Source organism: Procambarus clarkii, chromosome 74, assembly GCF_040958095.1.
Source record: "Procambarus clarkii isolate CNS0578487 chromosome 74, FALCON_Pclarkii_2.0, whole genome shotgun sequence".
Classification (NCBI taxonomy): domain Eukaryota; kingdom Metazoa; phylum Arthropoda; class Malacostraca; order Decapoda; family Cambaridae; genus Procambarus; species Procambarus clarkii.
This window is the reverse complement of record NC_091223.1, coordinates 29,251,668-29,271,638: the sequence shown is the minus strand read 5'-3', so window position 1 is coordinate 29,271,638 and position 19,971 is coordinate 29,251,668. Positions and strand designations below refer to the sequence as shown.

The 19,971-nt window shown below is 35.1% G+C and overlaps 1 long non-coding RNA gene across 1 annotated transcript; it reads right to left on the bottom strand.

Annotated features, from left to right (window-relative positions):
- Positions 1 to 2,356: 2,356 nt before the first annotated feature.
- LOC138356781 (uncharacterized) lies at positions 2,357 to 11,614 on the bottom strand. Its single transcript, XR_011224654.1, has 4 exons — positions 11,554 to 11,614; positions 9,934 to 10,011; positions 2,899 to 3,005; positions 2,357 to 2,448 (listed from the first exon to the last, which is right to left on the bottom strand). It is a non-coding gene; the product is annotated as an uncharacterized lncRNA (long non-coding RNA).
- Positions 11,615 to 19,971: the final 8,357 nt, after the last annotated feature.

The following is a 19,971-nucleotide window of genomic DNA, read 5'->3' as shown; positions in this document are numbered from 1 at the left end:
ATATATATATTAGTGTAATACATAAGAATGTAGTGTAATAGTATATATATTATATATTATATATATATATATATTTATATATAAATAATATATTTATATATAAATAATATATTTATATATAAATAATATATTTATATATAAATAATATATATATATAAATAATATATATATATATATAAATAATATATATATAAATAATATATATATATAAATAATATATATATGATAACCATCTTTGTAACCTATATGTAACTCCCTCTTTGTAACAAAGTTCAAATAAAGCAAATATATGTGTACATACAAAAGAATGGGGGTGGTAGAAGATAATATTAGTGTTTAGTGAGTGACCACAAGGTCTCCTCTGAATACTTTTTATTTTCTTCTCCGAGGCTATGGGTCCCCACATTGGCACCAGAGGTCTTCCTCACAAACTTTTTATATAATATATATATATATAAATAATATATATATAAAGGTAAAACTAGCTAGTTATACGTAGATATATGATAACTAACCAACCCTACCAAACCTAACCTAATATATATATATATATATATATATAAATATATATATATATATATATATATATAAATATATATATATATATATATATATATATATATATATATATATAAATATATATATATATATATAAATATATATATATATAAATATATATATATATAAATATATATATATATATATATATATATATATATATATATATATAAATATATATATATATATATAAATATATATATATATAAATATATATATATATAAATATATATATATATATATATATAAATATATATATATATATATATATATATATATATATATATATATATATATATATATATATATATATATATATATATATATATATATATAAATATATATATATATATATAAATATATATATATATATATATATATATATATATATATAAATATATATATATATATATATAAATATATATATATATATATATATATATATATATATATATAAATATATATATATATATATATATAAATATATATATATATATATATATAAATATATATATATATATATATATATATATATATATATATATATATATATATAAATATATATATATATATATATATATATATATATAAATATATATATATATAAATATATATATATATATAAATATATATATATATATATAAAAATATATATATATATATATAAATATATATATATATATATAAATATATATATATATATATATAAATATATATATATATATATATAAATATATATATATATATATAAATATATATATATATATATATATATAAATATATATGTCGTACCTAGTAGCCAGAACTCACTTCTCAGCCTACTATTCAAGGCCCGATTTGCCTAATAAGCCAAGTTTTCCTGAATTAATATATTTACTATAATTTTTTTCTTATGAAATGATAAAGCAACCCTTTTCTCTATGTATGAGGTCAATTTTTTTTTATTGGAGTTAAAATTAACGTAGATATATGACCGAACCTAACCAACCCTACCTAACCTAACCTAACCTATATTTATAGGTAAGGTTAGGTTAGGTAGCCAAAAAAAGCTAGGTTAGGTTAGGTTAGGTAGGTTAGGTAGACGAAAAAACATTAATTCATGAAAACTTGGCTTATTAGGCAAATCGGGCCTTGAATAGTAGGCTGAGAAGTGCGTTCTGGCTATTAGGTACGACATATATATATATATATATATATATATATATATATATATATATATAAATATATATATATATATATATATATATATATATATATATATATATATATAAATATATATATATAAATATATATATATATATAAATATATATATATATATAAATATATATATATATAAATATATATATATATATAAATATATATATATAAATATATATATATATATAAATATATATATATATATATAAATATATATATATATATAAATATATATATATATATATATATATATATATATATAAATATATATATATATAAATATATATATATATATATAAATATATATATATATAAATATATATATATATATAAATATATATATATATAAATATATATATATATATAAATATATATATATATATATATATATATATATATATAAATATATATATATATATATAAATATATATATATATATAAATATATATATATATATAAATATATATATATATATAAATATATATATATATATATATAAATATATATATATATATAAATATATATATATATATATATATATATAAATATATATATATTATATATAAATATATATATATTATATATAAATATATAGATTCAGCGGTATGCCATGCACCAGGCTCTCCGCTATTTTCATTATTCGTCATATCCGACTCTGCTATGTGATGCACATGTATTCTTGCTTCACCACCCTGTAATGAAATATTGTTTGTTACTAATTGTTTTCAATAATACATTATTTTATTATATAATATTTAATTTATTAATTAAAAACCCTTTCCATATTATAGAAAAAAACTAAAACAAGAATCTATATAAAACTATAGAATAGAATAGACTAATAGAATAGAATATATATATCATATATATATTTATATAAATAAATATATATATATATAAATATATGTATATATATTTATATATATATATATTATTATATCCTGTATTATTCCAGCCCATTATTAGAGATAGTAGCCACCTTTTATTTTGGTTTTCTTTCATTATTAGTGCTGAGAAAATTAAATATATCTACATATTTAGTCAAAATCAATTACATTATTTTATCTTATTCATAGCATAAATGTTCACAAAGATTACTAAAAAGAGATTGAATTAGACTACAGCAAATTGGCAAACTTTACCTTGTATCTGTTTCCACCGTGTTTGTTTGGGGCGTTCTTCAACATATCAGCAATACTTGTCTCAACATCTCTTTCAGTTGCATTAGTGTGGGTGTTGATACAGGCTTCTGGAAAGTTATAAGAATTAATTAATATATATAATTATAATTCTTTTTGTCAGGAGACAAGAAGCCACAGAGTAATAACATTGTTGGCTTTTATTTAGGTGTTCCCCTGTTCTCCAGTCTTCCTCCGTCCCCTCGTCCCCTTTGTCCTCCCCAGCATTCTCCATTCCCCTGTCCCCTCGTCCTCCCCACCATTACCCTCTCCTCTGTTCCCTCGTCTTCCCCACCATCCCCCCTCTCGTCCTCCCCACCATTCTAAACTACCTCATCCCATGCATTCCATGATGGTCTGATGCTTCCATCTGAAAATTGGGAACATCAAAAGATCTGACTTTCCCAATTTTCTGATGGGAACATCAAATGATCTGATATTCCCATCACTGAAAAATAAAAACAGATAAAAAAAATGATATGAAAAAATAGAAAATAAAATATACTCATGAAATGAACAGAATGGTTAACAACGCAGCTCAATTGCAATGCAATGTCACAATAACATTTAATAACAATAACATTTAAATATACTTTAAGATATAATCTAGAAGAAAATAAGGATATTGAAACGGTTCATGAACTCTATTTCAATAAAGGACACTATGGGGAACTTTGAAAAATAGTTATTGAGTATAATTAGACAGACTTGTTGCTAGGCAGAGGAGTAATGAGATATATGGCAAATTTTGCAAAATATACAATGAAGGTACACAAACATTCATACCCAAACAAAGCAAAATGCTAGGTAAGAACAAAGCATTTGGCCCGTAGGAGAAAGGAGATACCCACAAGACTAGAATACAAGTCATTAACAAGCATGCAAGTATAATACATAATACATGCAGACATATATAATCCAAAAAAATGTCAAATTTACGTACTTATTATTACATTACAAATATCCAAGGTTTTGAAGACACGTTTCCTCTTGCGCCCAACGAGTGAATACTGAGACCAGACCCCATAGGTCCCTATCCTCCTCATCATTCGTCTCACTGTGTCTCCACAGCTTGCACCGCCCATTTGAGACAGCGTCTGGACCTGTTAAAATAATGCATAAGCTGTAAGGTAATAGAGAATAATATATATCTTTCAATCTCAACATTAGATTTTCTAATTTCCAACTGTATTAAATAAATAGCATTAAAATATTTTCCTTCTTAACTATTACAAAAATCAACGAATTTGAGTAACTTTTGCTTTTGTTTTATTTGTACCTTAAACATAACACTGAACAATCAATTATGTGCCACCCCACCTTCCTTCATCTGCAAAAAAACTAATCAAAAGACATATGTACAAGGCTAAAAAAATTCAGCAACACTTACCATACTCAGGCTAAAAGAATTAAGCAACACTTACCATACTCTTTTTATATTCACTGTTAACTTTTAGCTCATGTGACAGACTTTCCACCTGCTCAACAGTTTCAAGTGGGGATGGAAGAATGTCTTCCAGGATTGGTATATCTCCATGTGTTTTTGACATATGGGTTTCCGTCATTTTGACAATATTCAGGATATCCCCTGATAAAAATGTCAATTTTGATAATTCCTTCATTATGTATTCCATTTTTTCTGTTACTGCAAAAAAATAATTCATCAACAGCATTGTGTGTAATACCATTCTTGTTTACCCACTGAATTAATAAATTCTGTGGGTAAACAAGTGAATGATGATTATCATGGTCATCATTCTCCTCCTCACTTTGAGAATTAGATAATACATCATGAATATCAGTAAGATTCATGTGTAAATCATCAATTTCAGAGCCTAATCCATACTCTTGATTTGACTCGGCTTCAAAAGAACTAATGTCATTGTCTGACGACTCAATCTCTGAACTTGATGCTGCCTCAGTAAGATTAATGGATTCACTAGTGTGTACAGCTGTATTTGGATGCATTTTGTGTATACGTTTTAGCCTTCTTGATACTTGCATCCATCTGTTGTTGTATTGGAGTCGCTTTTTTCGCTTATACTCGTACATTCTGTTAAAGAGTGTCAAATTTCTACATTAGACTACCATATTACCTATATTATTGTTAATAATGTATTGACAGATGCAATATGTATTAAAATTCTAAAAATAAGTCATTCATTATATACAATGTGTGATAATTAAAGCTGGTGCATATAACATCCTTGTCAGGCACATGCAAAAGTGAACACTTCCAGAATTGGAGACATGCAGAAATGTAACATATGGAAATAGAGGCATGCCAAAACAAAGACATGCATAAATTCAAATTCTTATCGAAATAATTTCTAGTGATTATTATATAAATTATTCCATCAGTACTAGATCAAATATTCAATACCATCCTCCCATTGGAAAGAGTAATCATGTCCTGTTGGACATTAATTATATGTTGAGATATAATCTAAAAGAAAATAGGGACATTGAAATTGTTGTTAAACTCTATTTCAATAAAGGACACTATAGGGAACCTAGAACCCTGTATTACAAGTGTAAGTGATAATTTTGGAAAATTTAATTAAAGCTAATTGTGTAGGACACCTGGAGATATGGTGCCCATATCTAAAGAATCACATCAACTGGTAAAGGTATAGACTTGCCAATAAGTGGCTCCCAGGTTAGAGGCATAAAATGCCAAAACTAGATGGTAGAATAAAAAGAAGATATTGTAAAAGGTAACCAAACAAAGATGCCACAGAAATATTAGAAAATTAACTTTCGCAAGCAGCGTGGTAGACATGGTTGGAACAAGTTAGGTGAGAGGGTGGTGGAGGCCAAAACCATAATCATAATCATCTGTATCAAACCTTATTACAGGTAAAACCAGTAGGCAGTCTACTGTATTTTATCAAACCGTTATTAGTATAATAGATCTCGTAATAATTTTGCAAAAATAATGGCATTTACTATTTTTAAAAGATTATTAGCAAATTTACAGAAATGGTGCATTCGGAAGACAAAACCAATTTTTCACTTTTGACAATTGAGCACCTGCTACATCCAGATTATAGGGAGGAAAGGAAGGACGATCTTACTGGATCCCATAGCCTCTCCGAGGCACAAACCAGGCTTTTACATAACCCCCCCCCCCTGCACCCGAGCTTTTTAAAATAGTAAATGCCACTATTTTTGCAAAATTATTACGAGATCTATTATTCTAATAAGAGTTTGATAAAATACAAACCCTGGGGCCATAGAACGGCTATTTAATCCCCTTGAACGGACCTGTGCATGGGCCACTGAGGCATCGAAAAAAAACAGACCGGCTTGGGAAAAAGCAAAATTGCCGGTCTATGGCCCAGCTGATGGCTGTGCATGAATGGCTAATGGCTGTTAGTTATGGAACTAGGTTAGACTATGTATGTTTAAATCTCTGATTTAAACAGAGCCAGTGTTCAGTCAAATAACTGAATTTATCAAATCTTATCCTTGTATAATATACAAGCTGATGTGAGATCCCTGTCTACAGGTGGACTGGAACTATTATCCAGTAGGCAGTCTACTGTATTTTATCAAACCGTTATTAGTATAATAGATCTCGTAATAATTTTGCAAAAATAATGGCATTTACTATTTTTAAAAGATTATTAGCAAATTTACAGAAATGGTGCATTCGGAAGACAAAACCAATTTTTCACTTTTGACAATTGAGCACCTGCTACATCCAGATTCTAGGGAGGAAAGGAAGGACGATCTTACTGGATCCCATAGCCTCTCCGAGGCACAAACCAGGCTTTTACATAACCCCCCCCCCCCTGCACCCGAGCTTTTTAAAATAGTAAATGCCACTATTTTTGCAAAATTATTACGAGATCTATTATTCTAATAAGAGTTTGATAAAATACAAACCCTGGGGCCATAGAACGGCTATTTAATCCCCTTGAACGGACCTGTGCATGGGCCACTGAGGCATCGAAAAAAAACAGACCGGCTTGGGAAAAAAGCAAAATTGCCGGTCTATGGCCCAGCTGATGGCTGTGCATGAATGGCTAATGGCTAATGGCTGTTAGTTATGGAACTAGGTTAGACTATGTATGTTTAAATCTCTGATTTAAACTGAGCCAGTGTTCAGTCAAATAACTGAATTTATCAAATCTTATCCTTGCATAATATACAAGCTGATGTGAGATCCCTGTCTACAGGTGGACTGGAACTATTATCCAGTAGGCAGTCTACTGTATTTTATCAAACCGTTATTAGTATAATAGATCTCGTAATAATTTTGCAAAAATAATGGCATTTACTATTTTTAAAAGATTATTAGCAAATTTACAGAAATGGTGCATTCGGAAGACAAAACCAATTTTTCACTTTTGACAATTGAGCACCTGCTACATCCAGATTCTAGGGAGGAAAGGAAGGACGATCTTACTGGATCCCATAGCCTCTCCGAGGCACAAACCAGGCTTTTACATAACCCCCCCCCCCTGCACCCGAGCTTTTTAAAATAGTAAATGCCATTATTTTTGCAAAATTATTACGAGATCTATTATACTAATACTGGTAAATAAATAATAAATAGTAAATAAATCAATACTTACTAAATTTTGTCTATTATGTAGCAAAGAAGCAGGTCTACGGAAGGCTTTTCTGTTGAGTTCGAAGCCCAGATTACTCGTGGTCTCTGAAATAAGTTAAGATTATAAGTATAAAATTTATAAAACCAAATAATAAATCCGGTATTGCTCAATTTCAGATGCAGACGTACTGAATGATATATCAGACTGTCAGCATGGTATTCGATCTGGAAGGTCCAGTGTAACGAATTTGCTCAGTTTCTATGATCGAGCCACAGAGATCTATAAAGAATTCTGATCAAGAAAGAGATCTAGGGGTGGTTTTAGATATAAAACTATAACCTGAGGATCATATTAAGAACATTCTGCGAGGGGGCCTATGCTACACTTTTTAACTTTAGAATTGCTTTTAAATACATAGGTCAAAAAGTTTTAAAAGTTTTAAAAGTTTTTTAAACCTCTCGTGTATCATGAGTGTGTTAAAGCTTCAGATGGTGCATTCAGATGATGAATATTACCTAGTTCCTTCATCTGGGAAGAATGAACACATATTGGTGCATTCGGATGATAAAAACTAACTACTGTAGTTCAATTGATCAACAGACTGTATATCATATGCAGACTGTATGTGGATCTGCGGGCCACTCCAAACAACAGCCTGGTGGACCAAGCTCCACCAGGCCTAAAGCACAAAGTGATATAGATGTGATAGAGAAACTAGGTCAAATGGAGGAGTAGGTCTGTATATTAAACAGCACCTGACGTGCACAGAGCTACTAAACTCAATGTGGTGGTAGAGTGGTGGGGGGGGGGAAACATTGCAGAAAAAAACAAATACAATTTGGTCAACAAAACAGCATTGTTTAAAATAGAAGACATGGGTTGTCATTTTGGGGGTAAGGTAGGTTACATTGAGTTAATTAGTTAGTACTTAGTTTTTATCTTAAACTGGTTGGGAGAGGTACAGTGTTGCTGTGCTGGTGAAAGAACACCTAAAGGTAAATTAAATAATGATTGCGAATCCACAAGAAGTTGACATAATATCGCTAGAGATCTGCAATCAGGATGATAAACTTTCCTTAAAGAATTTGACAAACACTTGCTGATAGGACATGAAGTAAATGAAATGTATGTCAAGTTTTGTGAAATATATGATAAAAGCACAACAAAATTTGTACCAAAGGAGAGATGCAGAACTAGGAAAAGGGGTTTGTTCAACAGAAATTGCGAGAGGGCCTGAGACCCAAACACACACAAATGGAATCAATATATAGCAAGAGGCCAAACCCCCAAACATACAAGCGATGCAAAGATGCGAGAAACAGCAGCAGCATTAAGGAGAGGGACTTAAGGACCATAAATAAAGTGTGAAAATAAACTCGAGTAAATTTTTTTAACTACTCTCGACAGTGAAGAAAAACAAATATTCAGACGATTTGTGTTAGAATCATTAATCTTACACTTTCGGTCATATTCAACAACACAAATACATACACACACATTCCTGTTGCTGTAGCAAGTGAAGAATTACACACACAGATCACAATAACGTGATGCATCAAATGAACAAATCCACAAGGGCCGTGACGAGGATTCGAACCTGCGTCCGGGAGCATCCCAGACACTGCCTTAATCGACTGAGCTACAACAGGGTAAAAGGGTTGAAACCGAAGTTCTACTGAACTTACTGGATCCCATAGCCTCTCCGAGGCACAAACCAGGCTTTTACACAACCCCCCCCCCCCCCCTGCACCCGAGCTATGTCAACAGGCCGTTCTCCCTCATCGCCCTTACATCATCACACACAGATCACAATAACGTGATGCATCAAATGAACAAATCCACAAGGGCCGTGATGAGGATTCAAACCTGTGTCCGGGAGCATCCCAGACACTGCCTTAATCGACTGAGCTACGACAGGGTAAAAGGGATGAAACCAAACTTCTACTGAACTTCCTGGATCCTTTTACCCTGTTGTAGCTCAGTCGATTTAGGCAGTGTCTGGGATGCTCCCGGACGCAGGTTCAAATCCTCGTCACGGCCCTTGTGGATTTGTTCATTTGATGCATCACGTTATTGTGATCTCTGTGTGTGATGATGTAAGGGCGAAGAGAAAGAACGACCTGTTGACATAGCTCGGGTGCAGGGGGAGGGTTGTGTACAAGCCTGGTTTGTGCCTCGGAGAGGCTATGGGATTCAGTAAGATCGTCCTTCCTTTCTTCCCTAGAATCTGGATGTAGCAGGTGCTCAATTGTCAAAAGTGAAAAATTGGGTTTGTCTTCCGAATGCACCATATCAGTAAATTTTTTAATAATCTTTTAAAAATAGTAAATGCCACTATTTTTGCAAAATTATTACGAGATCTATTATTCTATAGAATAATGCATATAAATGCATATATGCATATAAATACAAAACAAGTAAATGTAAATAATTTTACCTTGCACCTAGATCCACCAAGCCTGTATGGCGCGCGTTTCAGTACTTCGGAAATCTAGAACTATCTTGAATCTCTAATCTGCAATGAAACAATACATATTATTGCACTTACCAAAACATGGATGAATGTAGAAAATACAGAACTATTAGCTGAATATCAAATAAATGGATTTAATCTATTTCACACAGATAGATATATTAGACCGTGTATATTAGGTAATACCTAACATACACGCCTCCACACACACTACATTTGAAATGTAGTCTCAAAAAGACTACATTTCAACAGCAAAGATTACTCCATAAAAAAATAATTAAATTATTGACCAACATGAGAGAGGGTTAGCCAACATGAGAGGGTTGTGTTGATTGCCTGAAAATATTTAAATTGTTTAATGTATTGAATGGCATTTTTCAAGTTACAACATTTTTTAAATTACTGAACTAGGTTCTAGGCTTTGCTAGGCTTAATTCAATTATTACAGATAAGCCTAACCTAGCCTAGAACCCAGTGGGTTTTCTTCCTATTGGGGAGTGTTGTACATGCCTCGCCTCCACATACACACTAGCACAGCCAGGCCTCGCCTCCACATACACACTAGCACAGCCAGGCCTCGCCTCCACATACACACTAGCACAGCCAGGCCTCGCCTCCACATACACACTAGCACAGCCAGGCCTCGCCTCCACATACACACTAGCACAGCCAGGCCTCGCCTCCACATACACACTAGCACAGCCAGGCCTCGCCTCCACATACACACTAGCACAGCCAGGCCTCGCCTCCACATACACACTAGCACAGCCAGGCCTCGCCTCCACATACACCAGCACAGCCAGGCCTCGCCTCCACATACACACTAGCACAGCCAGGCCTCGCCTCCACATACACACTAGCACAGCCAGGCCTCGCCTCCACATACACACTAGCACAGCCAGGCCTCGCCTCCACATACACACTAGCACAGCCAGGCCTCGCCTCCACATACACACTAGCACAGCCAGGCCTCACCTCCACATACACCAGCACAGCCAGGCCTCGCCTCCACATACACACTAGCACAGCCAGGCCTCGCCTCCACATACACACTAGCACAGCCAGGCCTCGCCTCCACATACACCAGCACAGCCAGGCCTCGCCTCCACATACACACTAGCACAGCCAGGCCTCGCCTCCACATACACACTAGCACAGCCAGGCCTCGCCTCCACATACACACTAGCACAGCCAGGCCTCGCCTCCACATACACACTAGCACAGCCAGGCCTCGCCTCCACATACACACTAGCACAGCCAGGCCTCGCCTCCACATACACCAGCACTGCCAGGCCTCGCCTCCACATACACCAGCACTGCCAGGCCTCGCCTCCACATACTCACCAGCACAGCCAGGCCTCGCCTCCACATACACCAGCACTGCCAGGCCTCGCCTCGCCTCCACATACACCAGCACTGCCAGGCCTCGCCTCCACATTTAAACCAACCAAGCCCACAAATACGTTAACATGGACCAGCATTACACCGTCTAACATACTCTGTCAGATGTAACAACTAAATTTGTGAATTCAAGACCAAATCTATTGTATAACACAGTGTTAGTACGAGAAAAACATTACTTACATTCGAAGCCGTGTTTTAAAATGGCGGCGGTCTTGTACTGACGCTCCAAACTGTGTGTTCGTTTGCGTATGATGAACGTGTGACAATTTACTACAACAATTATTTAATTATTCTTATTCTTTATTTTAATATTTTTAGGGTACATGAAATTTCAAACTTATTTGCACACAATAATATAATTGCATTGTCATAACCTTTATATATTACGGAAAATACGATGACATGAACGAAGTCAAAGTGAAGTTGAAGTCAAAGTCATTCGCCGAACGTATTAGTCATTTTTTTTCTCCCAAACGATAGGGGATAACAAATCCACAGAGAATATAAGTGTACAGTAAAGTCAATTTTATTCAGGAAAGTACATACATAGTTGATTTACAAACATAATGTTGGATTTATAGATAGAGCTAGTGCATACAATACCTAAAGCCACTATAGTAGGCATATAGCATTTCAGGCAACCGGGCAGTATATATGGACCCCTTACTCAAATCTCTGAATATGTTAGATATTAAGTCCCTGCACATACTCTCATGTGTATTTTATATATATAAAACGCTGCACTGTAATGTCAATCCTGACCTTAAAAGCTTCCTAGAAGGTTGTAACAGATCCCATGAGCACCACACCAGAAACAAATACCTATTTGATATTCCAAGAGTACGACTTAGTCAAACTAGAAATGCTTTACAAATCAAGAGACCTCGAATGTGGAATGACCTTCCCAATTATGTTAAAAACTGTACCTCTCCCAACCAGTTTAAGATAAATAAAGATAAATTTATAAGTTAAGAAAAATTCCACAAATCAACAACCCTGTTACTGACCCTGTATTTACCCAAGTCTTTCCTAAATCTAAACTTATCCAATTTATACCCATTGTTTCGTGTTCTATCTTGTGTTGACAATTTTAATACCCTATTAATATCCCCTTTGTTATATCTATTCAGGAAATTGTGGTTGATCTCGAACCCATTGATAATGTGACGACTTATACAGAATTTTGTAACTATATCATCAAGATTGTAACCAGCTTAGCTAAATGTAGTGTGGGGTTCAGTCCCTAAGCCCATATATGTGCCTCTCTAACCATTTAGGTTACAGGGCAAAAACATAAAAACAAAGGTAACTGCAGAAGGCCTATTGGCCCATACCAGGCAGCTCCTATCTATAACAGATAAACACTAAGTACTACCTAATTAACTCAATGTAACCTACCAACCTAACCCCCAAAATGTCAATCCATATCTTTTATTTTAAACAATGCTGTTTTGTTGACCAAATTGTATTTTTACTCTTTTTCTGTCATGTTTCTCCCACCCCTGTTTTTTCCCTTTTTTCTTATTTTTTCTCAACATAATTCATACTTTAATTAGGCGGATCAGGACATCACCTGATCAAACACATCAAACATCGTTTGACCACCATCAAACACACACATTTCGTGTGCGTTTGACGCTCACTGATATGTACCAGCGTTGTTTTATATATGGTGCTATTCTATCTTACGCTTTGTTGCTCTTTTTTACCTACGGGCTCATAGAACATTCTATTGCGAAAACATTGGCACAAAAATGAATGACGTACATACAGTAATAATGTCAGGACAGTGAAATAATTATAAACTTTCAAAGCGCTGTATCGCCCATGTGTCGTCTTGTCACCAATACTGGGTAACAGTTCCGCCACTTCCCACACTCTTGCGGGTGGGCAGCGACCATTATTCTACGTTTATATTCATATCACCGTGTTGGGAATTTCATTGCGAGTACATTGATACCACAATTAACGCTGCAGGACAAGTGTGGAAGTGATAACAATCCCAAGAGTAAAAACATTTTGTTGCTCTTGGGCACTCACGGCGAGTCATCTACGTAGGTATTTATTGGGTGCTGGTATTCATATAACTTTTGGTGACCGTTTTTGCTGATGTTCTTCTAGAGAATGTTATTGCGAACACGTTGGTACCAAAATGAAATACATAGCTCGAGAACTAAGGTCAGGAGAGTAAAAAGAGTATACACATTTTTGTTTTGACGCTTAATTAAGGTTATTGTGAGTACTCATCGCCTGCCTAGAAACTGGAACTAGTAATTCCATCTATCATCATACTATCATACAAGAGGAGCCACACATCTATGGATCATCCAATAAAATCAGCAGACTTCTAGATGTTACTACTGCTCGGCTTAGACTCGGTTACAAGTATCTCTGGGAATTCTCATTATCTGCTGATGTAGACCTGACCAAATGTAAACTGTGTCAACAAAATTATTCGCACACCCTCCGTCACTATGTGATGGAGTGCGAAAAGATACATGAATTTAACCAATGTTTCAGCGATGTGTCAATATTTCATTCAAAATGATCTGCTACCAGAAATTTTAGCCAAATATCCCCAGTTTGCTAACTGTAGATAACAACTAAGTGATTGTAACCTATCCACCGCTGCCCACTGGATGGGGGGCGGTGTACAGGACAAACATATAAATTTTGATACTAGCTCTCCACATATGTCAGTTGCTTAACACTTTAGTGCGCGCGGCACTAGCTGGAAAACCAAGCGGGTTGTGCGCGCGGCGTTCTGGGCGCTCAAGCGTAAACACAAAAAAGTTTATAATCTTTTCACGCTCCTAACCTCAATTCTTAAGCTACGTTTTTCATTTTGGTATCAATGCGTTGGCAATAAAATTCTCTACAAGATCATATGCATAAAATGTCACCGAAGCATTTGGTATCCCACCACGAAGTAAATAAACACGAAGATGACTCGCAGTGACACCCAAACAGGAAGTAAATGTTCATACTCTTTCGTTTGTTGCCAGCCTCACAGTCATCCTACAGCGCTCATTTTGATATCACTGAACTCGCAATAAAATTCCCCACCCAGACATATGCCTATCAATGTCTAATTATGGTATCGGGTGACCCGCACGAGTGTGGGAACTGGGCGAAGCGTTAGCCGTGATTTCAGCAGGGACGACACTGTTGGGATGCAGTGCTTTGAATGTTTATACTTATTTAACTGTCCTGACATTATTTCTGAAGCTACGTATTTCATTTTTATAGTAATGTGTTCGCAATAGAAAGTTCTATAAGAACATGGGTAGAGTTGGCCAACACAGCGTCAAATAAATTTGCGGCGAATAAAATCTTACGCGTGTTTGTACCCGTGAGCGTCAAAAGTTTTTACTTTGCTCATGTTTTTCAAGTTTATACTTGTTTCACACCGTTTTTTTTTGTATAGTGTTCGGAATAAAATTCCCTACACAGACATATGCATATCAAATACAATTCCTTGGAATTCACAGCTGTAGAGATGACGGAAAACACACAACCGGAACCCGCTCTTGACACTCCAACTCACACCCGCAACACCCACAAAAAAAGTTTCTCTTGTTTCATGTATACTTACTTTAGTTTTCGTGCTACAGTTCTCATTTAGGTATCAAAATATTCCTAAGAAAATAGACTACAATACTGAAACAATCTAAGACAATTATGTGTACTTACCAAAGCAAAGACGATTGTAGTAAAATAAGTTGAGCATTTTATCTCCACTCCACCTCCTTCAGGTACTGATTCCTGAAGTTGCTCAACAGATGTTCCTAGGTGGAGTGAAGCTGATGTAGGTGGTTATTTCTTGTCCACCCAATACACCCTTTTCCTGTGATAAGTGGTGTAATTACAAGGTATGACGCAAAGTGGAACATCGCATGTCTTGCACGCTATACCAGTTTCCTTCCTGATACCCGACTTTGAACACACTTCACACCTGCGACGTTTGGGGATTTTTACCAGCTCATGTTTCAATTTATAGTTCAGGCGAGTCTCTGCTATAACAACACGTCGCTGTTGTCTCTGGGTTGGCAATAAACTACTGTCTGAATCGTCGCTCTCACTATTGTTTTCAAACACTAATGTGGAATATGAATTATCTTCATCAGATTCAGCTTCAGCACTAGGTGTAGACGTGAAGAGAGGGCGCCTCACACCCGACGGGCCAGGTGTTGACGGGTCAGCAGGAGGATACACAGGACCAGTGTCATGATTTATGTCTGGAGCATGAACTAGATGTGGAGATGGTGTAGTTGTTGCAGGCCACTCTGCCTTGTCAAATTTCAATAAAGACCAAATAGCAACTTCATGGAACTAGAGCAGAGTTAGTTTCCTTCGATCATCTGTGTTGGCCTTGTACAATGCATGTACAATGCATTGAGTAAAGACCAAATAGCAACTTCATGGAACTAGAGCAGAGTTAGTTTCCTTCGATCATCTGTGTTGGCCTTGTACAATGCAACCACAAGTTGACATTGAATGTGAATTAACAATGAGACAAGTAAGATTTATACTAATACATTTATACTAACTCTGTTGAGCGTTGACCATTTATACATCAAATCTGTTGATGTGAGCACTTTAGTTTAGTCTGCCGTTTAAAGAAAAAAAGAGCATATCAATGGTATATCACAGAAAACGAATTTATCATAAACTCATGTATTTGTCTTATCATATTGAACTGCATTCATATTTTTAATATATAACAATATGAATATACAAATTTCTGTAAATCCCCTACCTTGTTGGAATCTGTGGAAATGAATGAGCAAATGTGCTGGCTGAAGGCGCTGAAGGAAACCACATTGGTTTCATTTTGGATACAAATGTCCATGGAGATTCAAAATGGAAACTAATTATATAGTTGAACCTGCAGAGACGAGTTTAAGAATCTGTGTTGAGAGTGATGGACACAGCCTTCACAATTATACTTCAGAGAATGTAAACATCTAAGAGTCATTAGAAATATGTGTAGAATAATAAACCCTACATTGTTTGAGTTAGGGAAAACACCATTTGTGATATATAGATACTATAGCTGTTCCTAAAGATTCACCCTTTTTTGCACCAGCAAGATAACATATAAGATTTTAAGAGTTGACGAATGTTAATATTCTTGTTTGATAAACTGTGAACTTGAGACATAGTTAATAAGAACATATTAACACAACAAAATGTTTTCAGAATCTTTAACACCACTTTCCAGCAACTTATATAATTTATATAAATTATTTTAGAGAATAATACATAAATTATATATTTAAACATGATATAGTGTTTAGTGGAATGTATAAGGAGTCAAATTGTGTTAAAAAGAGCAATTTTTAGAAAATTTGGAAAAATACTTTTTTCTGTTCAAATTATAACTAAATGGATTTTAAAGGTTTCACTCAGCCAATATATATCATTCACAATTTATTAATGAATTTTACAAAAAAACACCATAAATTTTATATTTAAACATGTAAAAACTATTTGTTTTACATTTGGAAGAAAATAATTGTAGAAAAACAATTTATAATTAAACCTTTGTGTTTGGATTTTTTGAGTAAAAGTTTCTCAAAGGCTCTCCTGCACCATTCTCAATGCAAATCATTCCCACACCTATGGGAAGAGATAGGCGAACGTTGTGTAGATGATTTGTGTTTGCTGGGAACACACCTGGCCTCCCGGGGGTGTTTCACGACATCTGCCTGAACACACCTGGCCTCCCGGGGGTGTTTCACGACTCCTGCCTGAACACACCTGGCCTCCCGGGGGTGTTTCACGACTCCCGCCTGAACACACCTGGCCTCCCGGGGGTGTTTCACGACATCTGCCTGAACACACCTGGCCTCCCGGGGGTGTTTCACGACTCCTGCCTGAACACACCTGGCCTCCCGGGGGTGTTTCACGACTCCTGCCTGAACACCTGGCCTCCCGGGGGTGTTTCACGACTCCTGCCTGAACACACCTGGCCTCCCAGAGGTCTTTCACGACTCCCGCCTGAACACACCTGGCCTCCCAGAGGTCTTTCACGACTCCTGCCTGAACACACCTGGCCACCCGGGGGTGTGACATGCAAAGGTGGCTAAGCTCAATTAGGAGTGAGTCCAGTGAGAACTTTTATAAACACCATCATGAACACACTTGACCTCTCTAGAGATTTCCAAGACCTTGGCCTTTAACGTTGGACCTTCCTGCAGTTGTTAAGGTTCACCTGTTTGAGCACACCTGAACCTTCCAGGTGAATATCACGAGCATTACACCTCCTCTCTGAACACCTGACTGTGGTGGCCCACCAAGCCATCTTACCTCTTAGGAAAATTCACTGATGTTCAGCTCGCATCCCGCTACACTCAGCCAGCTACTTCTTGTCAGATGAAAAATAATATTACAAGGCTTCTTGCCCGTATTTTCAGGAAAATAATTTAAATTCCTCTGCCGCTCTAAAGTATTTCCAAACGGTTCAATGCTTCAAGTTTCCTCAATTACTATATTATATATTATATATATATATATATATATATAATATATATATTATAATATATATATATATATATATATATATATATATATATAATATATATATTATAATATATATATATATATATATATATATATATATATATATATATATATATATATATATATATATATATATATATATATATATATATATATATATGCAATTGACGATCACAAAACACTGATCATTTTATGCGGAAAATCCACAGAGAAATATGAAATGAGGTGAACGTTTCGGCTTTGTTAAAGCCTTTGTCAACACCAGACTGACTAAGGAGAAGGGAGAAGGGGGAGGATATATAGGCCGACACCTGACCAACCCATCCCTAGGGTTGGTCAGGTGTAATTAACCAAAAACAGGTATAGCTTAGCTTAGAATGGTCAAAGAGGATTAAGCGGTCAGAGAATAAGGATGAAAGATTAAAGAAAAGCCTCATGAACACACAATATATGAATATACAATTATAATGAGACATTGTAAGCCTCTCTATCAGAGTTGTTTCTTAAACTGTTGTGCAATATTATAACTTATTGCACATAAGTTATAATATTGCACAACTCCAATAAAAAAAAAATATATATATATATATATATATATCAGAATATATATATATATATATATATATATATATATATATATATATATATATATATATATATATATATATATATATATATATATATATATATATATATATATATATATATATATATATATATATATATATCAGAATATATATATATATTTGAAAAGTAGCCTGCTGCTTCTCCTCGTTTGAGGCCACTAAAAATATAGTGACCCCTAAGGTAAATTCAGGTAAATATGACAACTGTTATATTGATCAAGAAGCGTATAATTTTACAATATATTGATTACCGTTTTTTCTTCCGTGTTGGCTATATGGAACTTGGTGAACATGTATTAATTGTCTTTTTTTGTATTATTAAGATGTTTAGGTATACACAGCAATGTGCTGCTTCCCTATTACATAGGAAAGATCACGGTATAGATATAAAATCTAGCTGTAAGTTCATTTAATAGGTTCTCACAGGTTCTTAATAAGTTCTCACAGGATCGTTAGTCATACATGGAATCAGGGGAGGAAGGGAGGGAATTATCAAAGGGAAAGCGCCTAGCCATATCGACTAAATTGCACTGGGAAGGGGTCAGGATACGGATTTGGGATGGGACGGAGGGAAAGGAATGGTGCCCCAACCACTTGTGGACGGTCGGGGATTGAACGCCGACCTGCATGAAGCGAGACCGTCGCTCTACCGTCCTGCCCTAAGTGGTTGGACACTGAATCATGGAAACATTATATTTATGTAGAAACATTACCAGTTTCTACAAGATTCAAACAGTGTCTTTTTAACAAGCTCGTGATGATGTCCGAAGCCGTTCGCCATAAATGCCCAAACTAAAAAAAATCCAGCCTGAAGAAATCATGGACTGTTGACGGGCCCTGCCTTCCTGTCCTCGCCGAGGCTGCTAGAGTGTTAATACAAGCAAATTCAGGTAAAGATGGCTGCCATGTACGAAAATGCACAAGTCGTACCCTATCGAGAACCTAAACCAAGGAACGAAAACTAACTATACCGTTGTATACGAAACGACCCGCAACCCCAGTGTACGAAATGCCGTCGTCCCGCTGGTACTTGGCGCCTCGACGCTGACCTCCAATTTTTAGATCCATATATTTTTTTTTAGGTATTGTATGGCAGTATTATCCAAATGTGGTGGTGATGGGGGGGAGGATGGCCCGCCGCTGTGGCATGAATACGGCTTAATTGTGTGGTTTTAGGAGTATTTAATGGCGAAGGAGACTTATAAGAGCCGAGCGTGTGTACGAGTGTCACCTCTCATACACACACACAAAAGAGTGCTCTTGAACTCTAAATGTGCTCTAGTGCCTACACTCACCTGTGTGTAGTACAGAGTGTAGAGTGTATGTGTTCCAGAGTTGAAATCAAAAGTATTCATACCACCGTTGGTGAATGAGGACAAGTCGCCCCACTGGCGCTTGGCTTGGGTGGTGAGGGGTCAACTCGTACACTAGGGGGGGGGGGGGCATT